The 15,769-nt window shown below is 37.2% G+C and overlaps 1 long non-coding RNA gene across 1 annotated transcript; it reads right to left on the bottom strand.

Moving 5' to 3' along the window:
- Positions 1-245: 245 nt before the first annotated feature.
- On the bottom strand, positions 246-2,537 carry LOC113338352. The gene is made up of 4 exons (XR_003354735.1): positions 2,453-2,537; positions 1,494-1,587; positions 1,238-1,348; positions 246-642 (listed from the first exon to the last, which is right to left on the bottom strand). It is a non-coding gene; the product is annotated as an uncharacterized LOC113338352 (long non-coding RNA).
- Between the last annotated feature and the right edge of the window lie 13,232 nt (positions 2,538-15,769).

Here is a 15,769-nt window from a genome sequence, read left to right as displayed (position 1 = left end):
TCTGGGTTAGTTAATATGTAAATAGAGAACTACATAAGTGTTTGATCCTTAAATGAGGTAAAGGTCTAGTCCCCCTCATGGGTATGTAGGCAGCCAGTTTGGTTCAACACAAATATGTGAAAAAAAAATCTATTTTTTCCTTTCTGTTTTAGAGTTCTCTCTTGTTTGTAGTCAAGGAAAAGAATACAGTGTATACAAATAAGGAATAATATAATAATGAAAAATTACAGTTTTACTATCGCTTCTTTACTATCTAACATCTACAGTATCTAATGGTTTTGTCTGGATACAAATTTACTGAGCTTTGATACTGCATTATTGATACCAATGGAAAACAAATTAATGTATGTTACAAGACATACCAAAACATATGTACTTCCTATTTTTGTGCTTAATTTTTCAACAATTTTTTTCCATTGCATTCTCAAGGTTTTGGTGAAAATAGCTTGATTTTCTACACCAAATAGACGCAGAATGCCTAAATGTCGGGCAGCCCTAAGTGGCGCATAGTCTTTCCTAGAGTTAGGGAAACTCCTTTTTAGAGCAGAAGCCAACCATTGGAAAAAACAGTATACTGGTCCACAATCCCAATATAAACAACACTTGATCACAAAAATTTAACACTTTGTCAATGAAGTTCACCTGAAAATCAAAAGTACACCTTTGTTATAAAGAACTGAACTAAATTTCAAAATTTATAAAAAGAAATGGATTGAACTTAACGCAAAAACTAACACCAATGTCAAGCTCTTCATATTCCAACAAATCACACTAGAATAATTCATCCCCAGATTCTAAACATTGGATCAAAAGTGAACTTGTTGAAGACTGAAACCTGGGATGATCGAGTTACGATTGAACAAACAATCCTCTTGTTATCGGTCTTTTTTCTATATTTGTAAAATTCTTCTTTATTCGGGATTTTTCAAAAGCATGAAACGGTGCCTCACAGGGATTTGGTAAAGCTCAAAATAACGGTATCTCATATGTATGGAGCTAAAAGGAATCAGAGTGAATAAGTGGTGGTGATGATGATGAGTTGAGAATGGTACATAGTTTGAATCCATGTTTATCAAGCATACAGGGAATGATGTTGCAACACTCCCTAGCACAATAGTCTTTAGGCATGCCTAGGTGCTGAATCTTTCTACACAGATAGTAACCACATTTACTAAGAAAGTCGTATTCCATAAAATGACTACATCTAGGAAGAATGTTTCAGCACAATAGCATGTACCTGTCTCTTACTTTCATCTTGTTTTGCTGAAGACTGAACCATCAAGCCCGTGTACTTGAAGCCCTTAATTTGCTGAAATACTCTGTGGTCCACTGGAAAAAAAAAAAGAACCTAAAACAAAATTATAATTATTAGTTGGTTAAGGGGAAGATGAACAGTTTAACAAGGAAATACTCGGTTTTAAGGTTGTAAAACAATACTGTGCAAGCAGTTTGTTCAATACCATGTCCAGCAACTGAAATTTACACCACTTTACCTGTTTGATTGGAGGTAAAAGGTATGAAGAAAGCAAATAAAACATTTGAGTAAGGAATTATTGAGTTATTCAGCCTGCCTCTCATGTGCTTGTTCTGCAACGTTACAAGTACAAGGTGTACATCAAAAATGGAGCCACAGATGGTACAAAATCCATGAATGAGTGATTCCAACAAACACTAGACGATGGAACCAGAAATCTCACAACAACACATTCTGGTACTTGAAACGAGAGATGCATATAAGACCTTTTATCATTACTACTACTCGAAATGGGGTGCAAAAGTATCTGGATTGTTAACTCAAAGAACATAAGATTTCATCTAGTTTATAACCTATGATATGCAACATATTGGCTGTAAATACGAAACAATGATTGCAACAAGAAATCCGTCAAGGGCTCAAAAAGTTAAAAGTAAAACATTATCCGTCAACTGTTAAAAACCTACAATCCAACTCACCAAGGACTTACCTCTTCACATCATACGTACCATTTCCACCATCTACTTCCTTGGCATGACTCAAGAAATGAATTCAGGTTCAAGTCCGCTAACGATAGCTAACATCAAATTTGGGAATCGGGAAGAAGAAAATACAATTCTTTCGTGCACATCTTTAGTCTACCTTATAGCAATGACTTCTTAGCAGATATTTTCTTTCGAGCAGCCAATACAAAATTTTGAATTCAATGTGATCAAACAGTCCTAAAGCCTTGATTGATACACTAAAAAGACGTAGTCCTTTTAATCAAACCCGAATTATGGAATTTACCAATCAAAATCAACTAGTTGTGTTATCAACATTTTAATTCAAAAACCGAATTATGGAATTTCAAGGCATGCTTTTTCAAATAAATTCAAACAAGTTATGGCAAGTCACTTCCTAAATTTTGGTTTACTCCATCACTAACAAGGAAAAAAATAATAAAAATCTCTAATCATGACAAAGTTAAATGTAGACCTTATAATCAAACTCTCTTGATTTCCTGAAAGTTGATTAGAGTTAGGGAGTCTCCTTTTTCCGAGCAGAATCAAAGCCTTGAGAGAAACTGTAAACTGGTCCACAATCCATGATCACAAAAATTTAATAGCTTGTCAGTAAATTCATCTAAAAATCGAAATTTTCAGTAAAAAGTACACCCTTTTCATAGAAATTTTAACTAAAATCAAAACTATAAGATGGTTTCTGGAACTAGCAGATATGTTAATATCTTTATCTTCTTGATCACCTTCCAACTCCAACATTTTACAATAGAATGATTCAGCCCCAGAGTCTAAAAGACATTGATTGGATCAAAAGTGGTGAACTTGTTGGAGATTGAAATCATGAGCTGATCTCTTTGTCACTCAATTCTCCTCTGGTAAAGCTCAAAATAAGTATCTCCGTCTTTTTTCTTTCTTTTCTGTGTGAAAGAGTCAGACGTGATTATAACAAACATCCGGTATTGGTTAAGGGGTCTCGAGGACGCTGAATCTTAAAGCCTGGATTCTCTTCATAGCTAGACTAGAAATTCCTATCGAGTCAGATTTCTTCTATCTATCGAGTCAGATTTCTAGTAAATTTGGATTGGTTTACACAATAATGGAAAAAGATTTCCTATGAACCTTCAGCATTGACAATTTCACTTCAGTGTTATCATGTGACCAGAATTTGCTTCGTGACTGAAAAATTTACCTCGGAGAGTGGTAGGCAAAATAAAAAAACCATAATGGGTCATTTTCTTTAATTGCTGCACCATGTCGTTTTGCCAAATTTAGGTGGACTTACATGGTCTTCCTTTCTAGGCTCATTCCTCTTGATTTCTCTCCCAACTTTGTCATGGTATCATCACTCAGCATCCAAAAAACCATATAAGCAAATATGTCTCAACTCTGATGTTGAGTTTAATGGTGGACAGTGAACCAACTTCATGTTACTCTCTTACTCCAATTTCACATAGCTGCTAATAGGGGGTACTAAATTGATTGGGGGTGTACAAATCTTACATCTTTATCTTTCGGAGGTAAATTTTTAAGTCACGAAGTAAATTCTGGTTACGTGATCACAACAATCAATGAAGTTGTTAAGAAATAAAAAAGGTACAAGCCTGTGATAATTAGGAGCAACTAATAAAGAAATAAACAATATAAAATGAAGTTGTTAAACATATCAGATCATCACTTGGTTTTATACTTATTATAGTGTTTTTTGTTGGTTTAGGTGTTTTTGGAGAAGTACACTTGTGTGGAAAAAGTTGCTTGAAAAGTGCTTTTGGACACCCGGAGAAAATTTACTAAAGGCACCCTCACTTTGAATAAGGGGCACCTCAGTTGGGCACCTGTTATTTGCACCCACGGCTTGGTTAGGGAGAGGTCACCTTCTTCACCTTTGAATTTGGAAATTGGCGGGAAAACTTGGTGTTTTAATAGTAAAATTAGGGTTCGAGTTTTGGTGCTCATCCGAGGAGACTCAATGGCTGAAACCGATGGCAAGCATCTGTTAGAGCATAACAGGGATAATAGCAGTGATTTTGTCGATTGAATTTGTCTAGAACTCGAGTTGGAAGGAAAAAGAGGTGTGAACTTTTCACGGGTATTTCAGGCAAGATTTTGCTGGGTCTTTGGCCGGATTCAATGAGTTCTTTGGATTGGATATACCCTGTTTTGACTAAACATGGTTGGTAATCAGTCCATATTCGAGAAAACAGGGTTTAATTCTTGTGTCAAGCAAAACAGGGTAAGAATATTTACTCGAGGATATCACGGGATTTCTGGTTATGTTTGGGAAGAGTTCTTGTGGCCTGAGCGTGTTTGATACATGCTGGGATGTGTGGAAAAGTATTTGGATGGAGGTTGACTACAACAGACGCATGAAGAACAAGAATGGGAAGAAAACTTCTCGGGAATATTTTCATTGACTGCCGAGTAATGGGAAGATTTCTTGGATTAATGAGGAGTTATTCTTGGTCCAAAGGTGTATAAATAGGTTGCTGGGGTTGAGCAGAAGGGTGACGCAGAGTTTGGGAGATTACAGAAAATCACAGAGTCAAGAAAATCAAGTTGCATAAATCACCATTTCTGTTGCTGTGAAGAACACGAAGAACAAAAGACCCACAGAGACAGTCGTTTATCAACAGTGACAACGACAAAGGGGTGAGGGTCGTATGCTACAGCATCAGTGCCAGTTTACATATATCGTTCTCGGTAACAGTTCGGTTTGTAACACTTATAATGTTACAAACCCGGTTTTTAATAGTTTTTCTCCATTTCATCTTTGTAAACATCCTTTGAGCAATAAAAATGAATTTTGAGTGTGTTTCCAACATGATGATGAGCTAATTCTCCCACAACCAAGGCAATTAGGAAGCTATTCACGCATGAATAATTGGTAACTATTTTATTCTCTCTAATTTATAATTTATAATTCACTCAATCACTGCTTTGCAGAGTTTTAAATTGTTTGCATGATTTTCTTAATTAATTGTGATTTAATTTGATAGGTTATACTTTGTTTATATAATATATTCTTAGGGAATACAATTATTGTTTGAGAATATGCCTGATTATTTGTGAATTAAGAAATAATGGACTTAGAAGATAATTAGAGTTTTGGATTATTTACCATAACTTATTCATGTGTGATAGTGGAATCAGTGTCTTGGTTATTTTTGATATCTTGAAATCAATTTTGAAATAAGTTTTCTATTTTCAAGTTTATAAATCTAAAATCGTTTGCTTTCACAAGTCTCAACGAACCTATTACTACTACAACAACTTGAAATCACATCAATTTTTGGCGTCGCCGACGCGGATTTGTCTTTAGGCTAGAGTTTTTAGATTTTTTTTATTTGTTTGTTCTACTTTATGTTTTTAGGTTTTTGTCTTTTTACTACAGGTTCTGAAATTTGGAGCGAAAGAAAAATTTGCCAAAGCTTTTGGTGAATACTTAAAGCTTTTTTTTATTTTTTTAGATTTTTTTTTAGATTATCCTTTTCTTTTGCACTATATTTTGGATTGTGGACTGTGGACTTTGGGACTTTTTTTTTTAAACCCTACGGAAGGGTAGTTTAAATATAAAGTGTTTGCAGAGAAGGACGGCGATTACGATATCGCCTCGGCCCCTCGGGTTCGTACATGACAAAGGAGTCGTGGCCCAAGTCGACTACAACGGTGCATCCCCCGTCTGGTACGGAAGGTAACTTTGTCGAAACACTCGCGAATCCCTTGTCAGTGAGTTACTATATTCCTTCGTTTGCATATATGCTGAGGATTTGAAAACGGCTTCTTTAATTTCCTAGTAAAGGGAAAGGACTGGCAATACAAGATAAGGGTTCGGATTTCATCACCGTTCCCTTCTTGCACGCCTTAGGAAAACGAAACCAAATGCGAACCTAATCCTAAAATTTGACTAGAACGAGACCTATAGGGTAACGAACTTAATAGGAAAGTCATTCTAAAAATATTGGTTACTCTTTTAAGCATGCTTCAAAGTCATGATGGTTTCTGTGAGTTTAATACGCCGCCTTGTAACGCCGGTGAGGCCTTGGGTATCAAAGCTCCACCGAGCTTCCCTCGTCTCGATTCAACTTACTTTAACTCGATTGATTGCAGAGGGGTTTGCTTAAATAGTAACGAATTCCCTTTCGAAGGATTAGAAGCTGGTCTAGAAACAATCTAAGTGGAGCCATCATGCTTTTTGTTTGCTAGAAATCAGTAGGTTTGCTGTGGTGGAGTCATCCTTGTTTGTGTTTGCATAGAAATTCCCTTCTTTTAGGAATTTTCTTTTTCTTTTTGTTTTTTCTAGTGTATGCCCGAAGTCATTAGAGAGCGTGCTTGGAATAGAAACACTCTAAGTCGTTTGATTAGCGATAAACCTAGTAGTTCTTCTTGTAAAGGCGTGGAGATCGAAGACTCTTATTTTGAGAGCCCTGTCTTTGGAAATTTCAGCTTTGAAAACTTGACAATTAGTGAAGAAAGTGCTCCTAGTCCTTTGGTAGTGCCAGAATGGCAAATTTGAAAGCTTTAAAACCCAACTAGGACCTCTCGTCCGTCTTGTATCAAGTTAGCTGAAACCGAGGAAAATTATGAACTCAAACCTGGGACTTTACAGATGCTCCCAATCTTTTTAGGAAAAGAGAATGAGAACCCCTATTTTCATGTTAGGGAATTTGAGGAAGTTTGTAGTGCTTTGAAAATTAAAAACTTAGTGATGATGCGTTGAAACTTAGGTTATTCCCCTTTTCCTTAAAAGATAAAGCCAAATCTTGGCGGTATAGTTTGGCTTCTGAGTCAATTGAAACCTATGACCAACTTACATCTGCCTTTATACAGAAGTTTTTCCCAAGGCACAAAACATCGTCTATTAGGACACAAATCTGTACTTTTGATCAACAAGAGGGAGAATCTTTATATAGGTATTTAGAAAGGTTCAATGACTTAATATCTCAATGTCCTATCATGATTTAGGGATGGTTAGGTTAGTTCAGATCCTTTAGGAGGGTTTAGACTATTCAACAACAACCATGGTTGAGTCCTTATGCACAGGTGGGTTTGAGAATTAAAACTGTTGATGAGGCGATGACATTTTTGAATGAAATCGCCGATAAGACCCTACAATGGGAAAATAGTAGGGAACCCCGGAAAACAATTCTATAAGTAAAGGAAATGTCAATAGGGTAGAAGGATCTTATGAGTCAGATGCTAAAATAGCAGCCATATCCAAAAGGTTAGAAGCCTTAGAATTAGGTCATTCTAGTGATAATAGTGGTAGAATAGAGCCTTTTTGGGAAGGCCATACTGTTGAGGAGCAAGCCAATGCTCTTTATAACAATATTATATTCGATAATCGTCAGAAGTTTGACCCATATTCAGAAACCTATAACCCTGGATGGAGAAACCATCCCAACCTTTCTTGGTCTAAGGGACAGAATCAAGGTCAGTCTAGTAACTCTCAGTTCCCCAAGGTTTTGGCTATACTAAGAATCCTTCAGCTCCGGCACAGTTTCAGAACCCTTCGGATAAGAATATTATGAGTTTAGAAGAGTCTCTTGCTTTTTTAACTCATAACACTGTGCAGTTTCAGCAATCTGTTGCTCAAGGTTTAGAAGAAAATAAGACAATAGGTCAGGCTAACTCTCAGGCTATTTCTGAGTTGAAAACCCAGGTTTTCTGATAAATGAGTCTTTAAGAGAAAGAGGTAAGTTTCCTAGTCAAACTCAACCCAACCCTAGAAGAATTAATGAAATAGGTGAAAGACCATCCGATCATGTAAATGCTATTAAAACCTATAGAGTGGTGGAGTGATAGACAACAAGGTTTCCATGCCTAATATTAACATGTTGTAGTTCACCCTTCTGAACCAGAAACTGAGGAGACTGATAGAGTCTCTAAAGAGACCAATGAGTGTCATATTGAGCCCGGATTTGTTCTTAGAGCCCCATTCCCACAGATCCTAGTTCCAACTAAGAGGGAGTCCACCTTTAATGATATATTAGATGTTTTAAGAAGGTAACTATCAACCTTCCATTATTAGATGCAATTAAGATTCCCTCTTATGCCAAGTTCCTTAAGGATATGTATACGTGATAGCGAAAGCTTAATGTCCAGAAGAAAGCCTTTCTATCTAGTCACGTGAGTTCCATTATTCAGAATACCACTACTCCTAAGTATAAAGACCCAGGGTCCCCTAGCATTTCTTGCACAATAGGTAAGTGTCGTGTTGAGAAAGCTTTGCTTGACTTAGGAGCCAGTGTGAACTTACTTCCATACCATGTGTACCTTAATCTAGGACTTGGTGAGATGAAACCTACCCAGATAACACTTCAGTTAGATAGGTCCGTTAAAATTCCTCGTGGTGTGATCGAGGATGTTCTTATAGAGGTCGACAAGTTTATATATCCAGTGGATTTTGTTATCCTAGATACCCAACCTGTCCCCGACCCAGAGAACCAAATACCAGTGATTTTAAGTCGCCCATTTTTAGCTACGTCCAATGCGATCATTAACTATCGTAATGGTATTATGAATTTGTATTTTGGTAATATGACTATTGAGCTGAACATTTTTAATATTAGTAAGCTGCCCTCTGAATTAGATGACTCGAACATAGAAGAGGTGAACATGATAGGAACATTAGTCGAGGAGTCATTACCAAACACTTTGTTAGAAGATCCATCAGAGAAATGCCTAGCCCGCTTTGGAATTGATTTTGATGATGACGATGTGATTAATGAGGTGAATGCTTTGTTAGATTCAACCCCTTTGATAGACACTAGTAATGGCTGGAAACCTAAGTTCAAACCTCTACCCGTTTCTAAGTCTACCCTAGTTCCTTCATTATAAAAGCCTCCTAAGTTGGACCCTAAACCATTACCAGATACCCTGAAGTATGTGTTTTTAGGCCCATCTGAAACTTTACCTGTGATTATAGCATCCGACTTGGATAGTGATCAGGAAAGTAGGCTAGTGACCGTCCTTCAGAATAACAAGGAAGCTTTAGGGTGGACCATAGCATACATAAGGGTATAAGTCCTACTGATTGTATGTATCATATTTATTTAGAGAGTGACACCAAACATTCTAGGGAGATGCAACGTCGAATGAACCCTAATATGAAAGAAGTAGTTCGAACCGAGGTTCTTAAGCTGTTAGATGCAGGCATTATCTACCCAATTTCAGACAGTAAGTGGGTCAGCCCCGTTCAGGTTGTTCCCAAGAAATCCGGTATTACTGTAGTCCAAAATGATAACAATGAGTTAATCCCAAACCGGGTGACCACGGGTCGGCGTGTCTGTATTGACTATAGGAAATTGAACAAGGTCACTAGGAATGACCACTTTCCTCTTCCCTTCATCGACCAAATGCTAGAGATATTAGCTGGACGTAGCTATTATTTCTTTTTAGATGGATAATGCGGTTATAATCAGGTTGTCAGAGCCCCAGAAGACTAAGAGAAAACCACTTTTACCTGTCCCTTTGGTACCTTTGCGTATAAACGCATGCATTTCGGGATATGTAATTCCCCTGCGACCTTTCAGCGTTGTATGCTGAGCATATTTTCTGACATGGTAGAACGGTTCTTAGAGGTCTTTATGGATGATTTTTCAGTGTTTGGTTCGTATTTCGATGAGTGCTTGCATCATTTGTCATTAGTTTTGACTAGGTGTAAGGAAAAAATTTAGTGCTTAATTGGGAGAAATGTCACTTCATGGTTCGTTCAGGAATTGTTCTAGGGCATATCGTATCTTCGAAGGGTATAGAGGTAGATAGAGCCAAAGTTGACCTTATTAAAACTTTACAGGTCCCAAAAACCGGAAGAGATATTAGGTCATTCTTAGGGCATGCAGGTTTTTATCATCGATTCATTAAGGATTTTAGCTTGATTTCTAGACCTCTTTGCAATTTTCTTGCAAAAGATGTTAAGTTTGTCTTTGATGATGCTTGTTTAGAGGCTTTTGAGAAATCTTAAGACTTTACTCACTACCACCCCTATAGTCCAGGCACCCAACTGGAACCTACCCTTTGAGATCATGTGTGATGCTTCATATTATGTTATTGGTGTTGTGCTAGGTCAGCGAAAAAAAAAATTACTTCATGTGATTTACTATTCTAGCAAAACTCTGAATGATGCCCAATTGAACTATACTACTACCGAGAAGGAACTGTTAGCCATTGTGTTTGCCTTAGACAAGTTTAGACCCTGTCTCTTAGGTTCTAAGATCGTAATATATACTGATCATGCTGCTTTGAAATATCTTCTGTCTAAAAAGGATACGAAACCTAGATTGATTAGGTGGATCCTTTTGTTTCCAGAGTTTTCTCCAGACATTAGAGACAAAAAGGGTGCCAAAAATGTAGTAGCAGACCACTTGTCTAGGCTAGTTGTTGAATCCCCTGATGATTCCCTTCCTATAAGGGATAACTTTCCTGATGAACAACTGTTCTTTGTTACCCAATTACCTTGGTATGCAAATATAGTAAACTATCTTGTTACTGATCGAATGACCCAACATTGGGGTAAACAAGATCGTTCTAGGTTTTTATCCGAGGTGAAGCACTTCTTTTGGGATGATCCTTATTTGTTTAACTATTGTCCATACCAGATTATTAGGAGATGTATACGTGAGAGTGACCATCCAGTATTATTTCCTTTTGTCATGATCATGCTTGTGGGGGTCAATATAGTGCTAAGAAGACTGCTGATAAGATATTGCAGTGTGGATTCTGTTCTCCTTCGTTGTTTAAAGACTCCCATAGTCACTGTGTTACTTGTGAGCGTTGCCAGATATTAGGAACCATTTCCAGTAGGAACATGATTCCCTTGAACCCTATTTTAGTTGTTGAGGTCTTTGATGTGTGGGGTATTGACTTTATGGGTCCGTTTCCTAATTCTTTTGGTAACCTTTACATCCTTGTCGCTGTAGACTATGTCTCTAAGTGAATTGAGGCGGTTGCGTGTAAAACCAATGACCATAGGGTTGTGATTGAGTTCTTGAAAAATAATATACTTACACGTTTTTGTACACCGCTTGCTATAATTAGTGATGGAGGGTCGCACTTTTGTAATGGACCTTTTAGTCTTTTGATGAAGAAATATGGTATTACACATAAGGTAGCTACCCCGTATCATCCACAGACTAGTGGTCAAATATAGGTTTCCAATAGGGAGATAAAACGTATATTAGAGAAAACAGTTAATCCTAATCGGAAAGACTGGTCGTCTAGGATTACTGATGCCTTATGGGCTTACCGTACTGCGTCTAAGAACCCCATTGGAATGTCTCCTTATCGGCTTGTGTATGGCAAGGCATGTCATTTACCTGTTGAGTTAGAGCATAGAGCTTATTGGGCTGTTAAGAAGCTAAATTTTTCACTTGACAAGGAAGGAGCCCATAGGAAACTCCAGCTGAATGAGTTGGAAGAAATTCGTAGAGATGCATACGATAGTGCTAAAGAGTATAAGAACAAAATGAAACTTGTGCATGATAAGAATATTTTAATAAAGTCATTTTCTCCAGGTCAAAAATTTCTTCTGTATGATACCCGCTTGCACTTTTCCTTGGGAAGTTACGTTCTCTGTGGACGGGTCCTTTTATTGTTCGCACTGTCTTTCCTCATGGAGCTGTTGAGATCGAGACACCGGATGGTATTAGTTATTCGAAGGTTAACGGTCAGAGATTAAAACCCTTTTTAGAGCCCTTTCCTACATGTGATGTTGAGGAGGTCCCTCTGGAGGACCATGTTTACCTTGATTGACCATCGAGGCGATTGTATGTTGTATATTAGTTTCCGATTTCTCTCTTCACCCAGGTACTATCTTTCCGACTTCTCTCTTTACTGATTCCTCATGTTACTTTACTTTTTGGTAATTTTATTTCATTAGAAACATTGAGGACAATGTTAGATTTAAGTTTGGGGGTGGGGAAGAAACTTTTAGTTGCAATAAATAAACTCCAGAGCCTAGAAATTTATGCTTATTAAGGTTGGCACTAACCAATCTAAGTGGATGGGAACATCTTGTTGTACGAGTTGAGGAACCAATCTGATTAGGTGGAAACATCTAAAGAGTCTATTCATAAAAGCACAGAGCTCAGTTGTTAGAATTAAAAAAAAACATGGTAGTTTCGTCATATCTGTTGAATCCTAATCCATTCTGTTTTTATTTCTTAAGTGATAATGTGGGGCGCACGATTCAAGTTGTTACCATTGCTAGATGAAATAGAGTGATTGAGATTAAAAAAAAAAAAAAAAACTTGAGACCAGACCATCAGACTAACCGGAATAAATTCAATAAAGTCGACCACTGGTGCCCTTGTATATGCTAGTTGTGTTGACCTAGAGTTAGGTTTATCGATCACTGGTTCCCTTGTATATGGCAGTTGTGTTGATATTAGTCAGACCGGTATCTCAGTCCATTAGGATAGGTTCATCTTGGCAGAGGCCTTCAGACAGATATGGGAAACCATCTATTTTTTTTTCTCTTTATCCATCTTCTTAATCTTTCCATGTGGTTGGTTGACTCCGGTTATGATGTACAGAAACTATCTGAGTAGATCTCTGTTACTTATATATGAATTTTAGTATGCTTGAGTGCAAACTCGTGTACATCAATTGGAATTTCGCATCAAAGTGCTTCTTCCTTTAGTCAATGTTTGTATGCAAACCAAGGAGATTCTTTAGTTCCTTCCAAGGTTCTGTAAAGATAGTTAGGGTATGGAGTAAAGGTTTTTTGGGTACACCTCTCGTAAACCCTCCGGAGACAACACTCTGCCGCTAGGGCCACCTAGCGGTTTAACGGCTTGCTGCACGTGATAAGTGTAGTCATTTTATTTTCTAGATTATTTTTGCTCGAGGACTAGCAAATAATAAGTTTGGGGGTACAAAGACAGTTGGGCCGTTGTTGTTTTCCATACCAAAGAAGAATAGGAAGATAGCCCCCCCCTTCCCCAAAAGATTTGTGAAGGTACATCGAGCAGTACCCAACTTGATTGACACAATTTTGTGTCTGAATTGTCCTCAATGTCTGTATTGTTAGTGCTTGATTTTATACTTATTATAGTGTTTTTATGTTGGTTTAGGTGTTTTTGGAGAAGTACACTTGTGTGGAAAAAGTTGCTCGAAAAGTGCTTTTCAGACACCCGGAAAAAAATTACTAAAGGCACCCTCACTTTGGATAAGGGGCGCCTCAGTTGGGCACCTGCTATTTGCACCCCCGGTTTGGTTAGGGGGAGGTCACCTTCTTCACCTTTGAATTTGGAAATTGGCGGGAAAAATTGGTGTTTTAATGGTAGAATTAGGGTTCGAGTTTTGGTGCTCATCCGAGGATACTCAATGGCTGAAACTGATGGCAAGCATCTGTTAGAGCATAACAGGGATAGTAGGAGTGATTTATTCGATTGAATTTGGCTAAAACTCGAGTTGGAAGGAAAAAGAGGTGTGAACTTCTCACGGGTATTTCAGGCAAGATTTTGCTGGAGCTTTGGCCGGATTCAATGAGTTCTTTGGATTGGATATACCCTGTTTCGACTAAACAGGGTTGGTAATCACTCCAGATTCGATAAAACAGGGATTAATTCTTGTGTCAAGCAAAACATGGGAAGAATATTTACTCGAGGATATCACGGGATTTCTGGTTATGTTTGGGAAGAGTTCTTGTGGCCTGAGCGTGTTTGATACATGCTGGGATGTGTGGAAGAGTGTTTGGATGGAGGTTGACTACAACAGACGCATGAAGAAGACAAGAATGGGAAGAAAACTTCTCGGGAATATTTTCATTGACTGCCGAGTCATGGAAAGATTTTTTGGATTAATGAGGAGTTATTCTTGGTCCAAGGGTGTATAAATAGGATGTTAGGGTCGAGCAGAAGGGTGACGGAGAGTTTGGGAGATTACAGAGCATCACAGAGTCGAGAAAATCAAGTTGCAGAAATCACCATTTCTGCTGTTGTGAAGAACACGAAGAACAAAAGACCCACAGTGACAGTCGTTTATCAACAATGACAACGACAGAGGGGGTGAGGGTCGTATGCTACAGCATCAGTGACAGTTTACATATATCGTTCTCTGTAATGTTCGGTTTGTAACACTTATAACTGTTACAAACCCGGTTTTTAATAGTTTTTCTCTATTTCATATTTGTAAACACCCTTTGAGCAATAAAAATGAATTTCGAGTATGTTTCCAACATGATGATGATCTAATTCTCCCACAACCAAGGCAATTAGGAAGCTATTCACGCATGAATAATTGGTAACTATTTATTCTCTCTAATTTATAATTTATAATTCACTCAATCACTGCTTTGCAGAGTTTTTAATTGTTTGCATGATTTTATTAATTACTTGTGATTTAATTTGATAGGTTATACTTTTTTTAGATAATCTATGCTTAGAGAATACAATTAATGTTTGAGAATATGACTGATTATTTGTGAATTAAGAAATAATGGACTTAGAAGATAATTAGAGTTTTGGATTATTTACCATAACTTATTCATGTGTGATAGTGGAATCAGTGTCTTGGTTATTTTTAATATCTTGAAATCAATTCTGCAATAAGTTTTCTATTTTCAAGTTTTATAAATCTAAAATCTTTTGCTTTCACAAGTCTCAATGAACCTATTACTACTACAACAACTTGAAATCACATCACAACCTGGTAAACGAGGACGTGGTCGTAGTCGTGGTGGGGATGTTCATGAAAGAATGGTTATATTCATGTTTATGTCTTTAACTATGGATAATTATGGAGTCAAAACTTATGTCTTGTTTTGAACTTATTGTCGAATTGTGTTTGGTTATTCCTAGTTTATGAATGACTTAATCTGGTTTCTTTTGAATATTGTTTGTTTGTCCAAGACGCGATAAAATAACCAACTACAATGTGCGTGCAAAAAATGCAGGATTCTGGCATTTTTCAGTCAGAATCGGTTACATGTACCTATATGTAAACTGATTCTGACAGTTTCCCAGAGGTTCAGTTTCAGAATCGGTTTACATGTACCTTTATTAAATCCTATTGTCATGAATAAAAGTCCTGTATATTTTGTTTCTTAGAATAGGTTTACATGTACATATATGTAATCCGATTGTTATGAGGAAAAGTACTGCAACTTTTTTCCCCAAGAATCGGATTAATGTACATAGTGCAATCCGATTGTTGTGAAAAAAAGTTTTGTAACTTTCTTTTGCCAAGAATCGGATTACATGTGCATTACAAAAGCCCGATTGAAGATGCATAATTTTTATCATTTTGTAAGGACACAATCGGTCTATGTGGTCATCTCTAAAATCCGATTGTATGATTTAATTAAAAACAAATAGTCGTTGAGACTTCATCTATATAAGGACAACCTCTTTGAGCCACTCCCACATCACACACTTAGCCTAAAAAATGGAATGGGAACCGTATAAAGATTTGTTTCTCGTTAAATCGTTTGCTAAAACGTTCCGTGAACGTACGAATGAAATATATTCAATGTTTTGGAAGAGAGTTAAAGAGTTCTTTTACGGGCGTACCGGGAATCCGAATAACCGCAAATGGAGAGACTTGGCATTTCGATTCCAATACATAAAAGGTGCAATGAAAGAGTACGTAAAAGTTAGAAATATGGTGTACGACTATCTTCCACGATCTCCTCTTATGGAAAAAGTGAGTAGTGCGATCATTTTTATAACTATATCAAAAGTTCACATACTAACATTTAAGAATTCATTGAATTTCAGCTAGAACGTTTCAACGGGCTATGGAGAATCCGTAATGGGGAAACTAAGTTCATTCATCTTCCAACAAATCACACTAG

The sequence above is a fragment of the Papaver somniferum genome, unplaced genomic scaffold (assembly GCF_003573695.1).
Source record: "Papaver somniferum cultivar HN1 unplaced genomic scaffold, ASM357369v1 unplaced-scaffold_19, whole genome shotgun sequence".
Classification (NCBI taxonomy): Eukaryota; Viridiplantae; Streptophyta; class Magnoliopsida; order Ranunculales; family Papaveraceae; genus Papaver; species Papaver somniferum.
The sequence above is the reverse complement of the archived record's forward strand: the minus strand, read 5'-3'. Positions and strand labels throughout refer to the sequence as shown.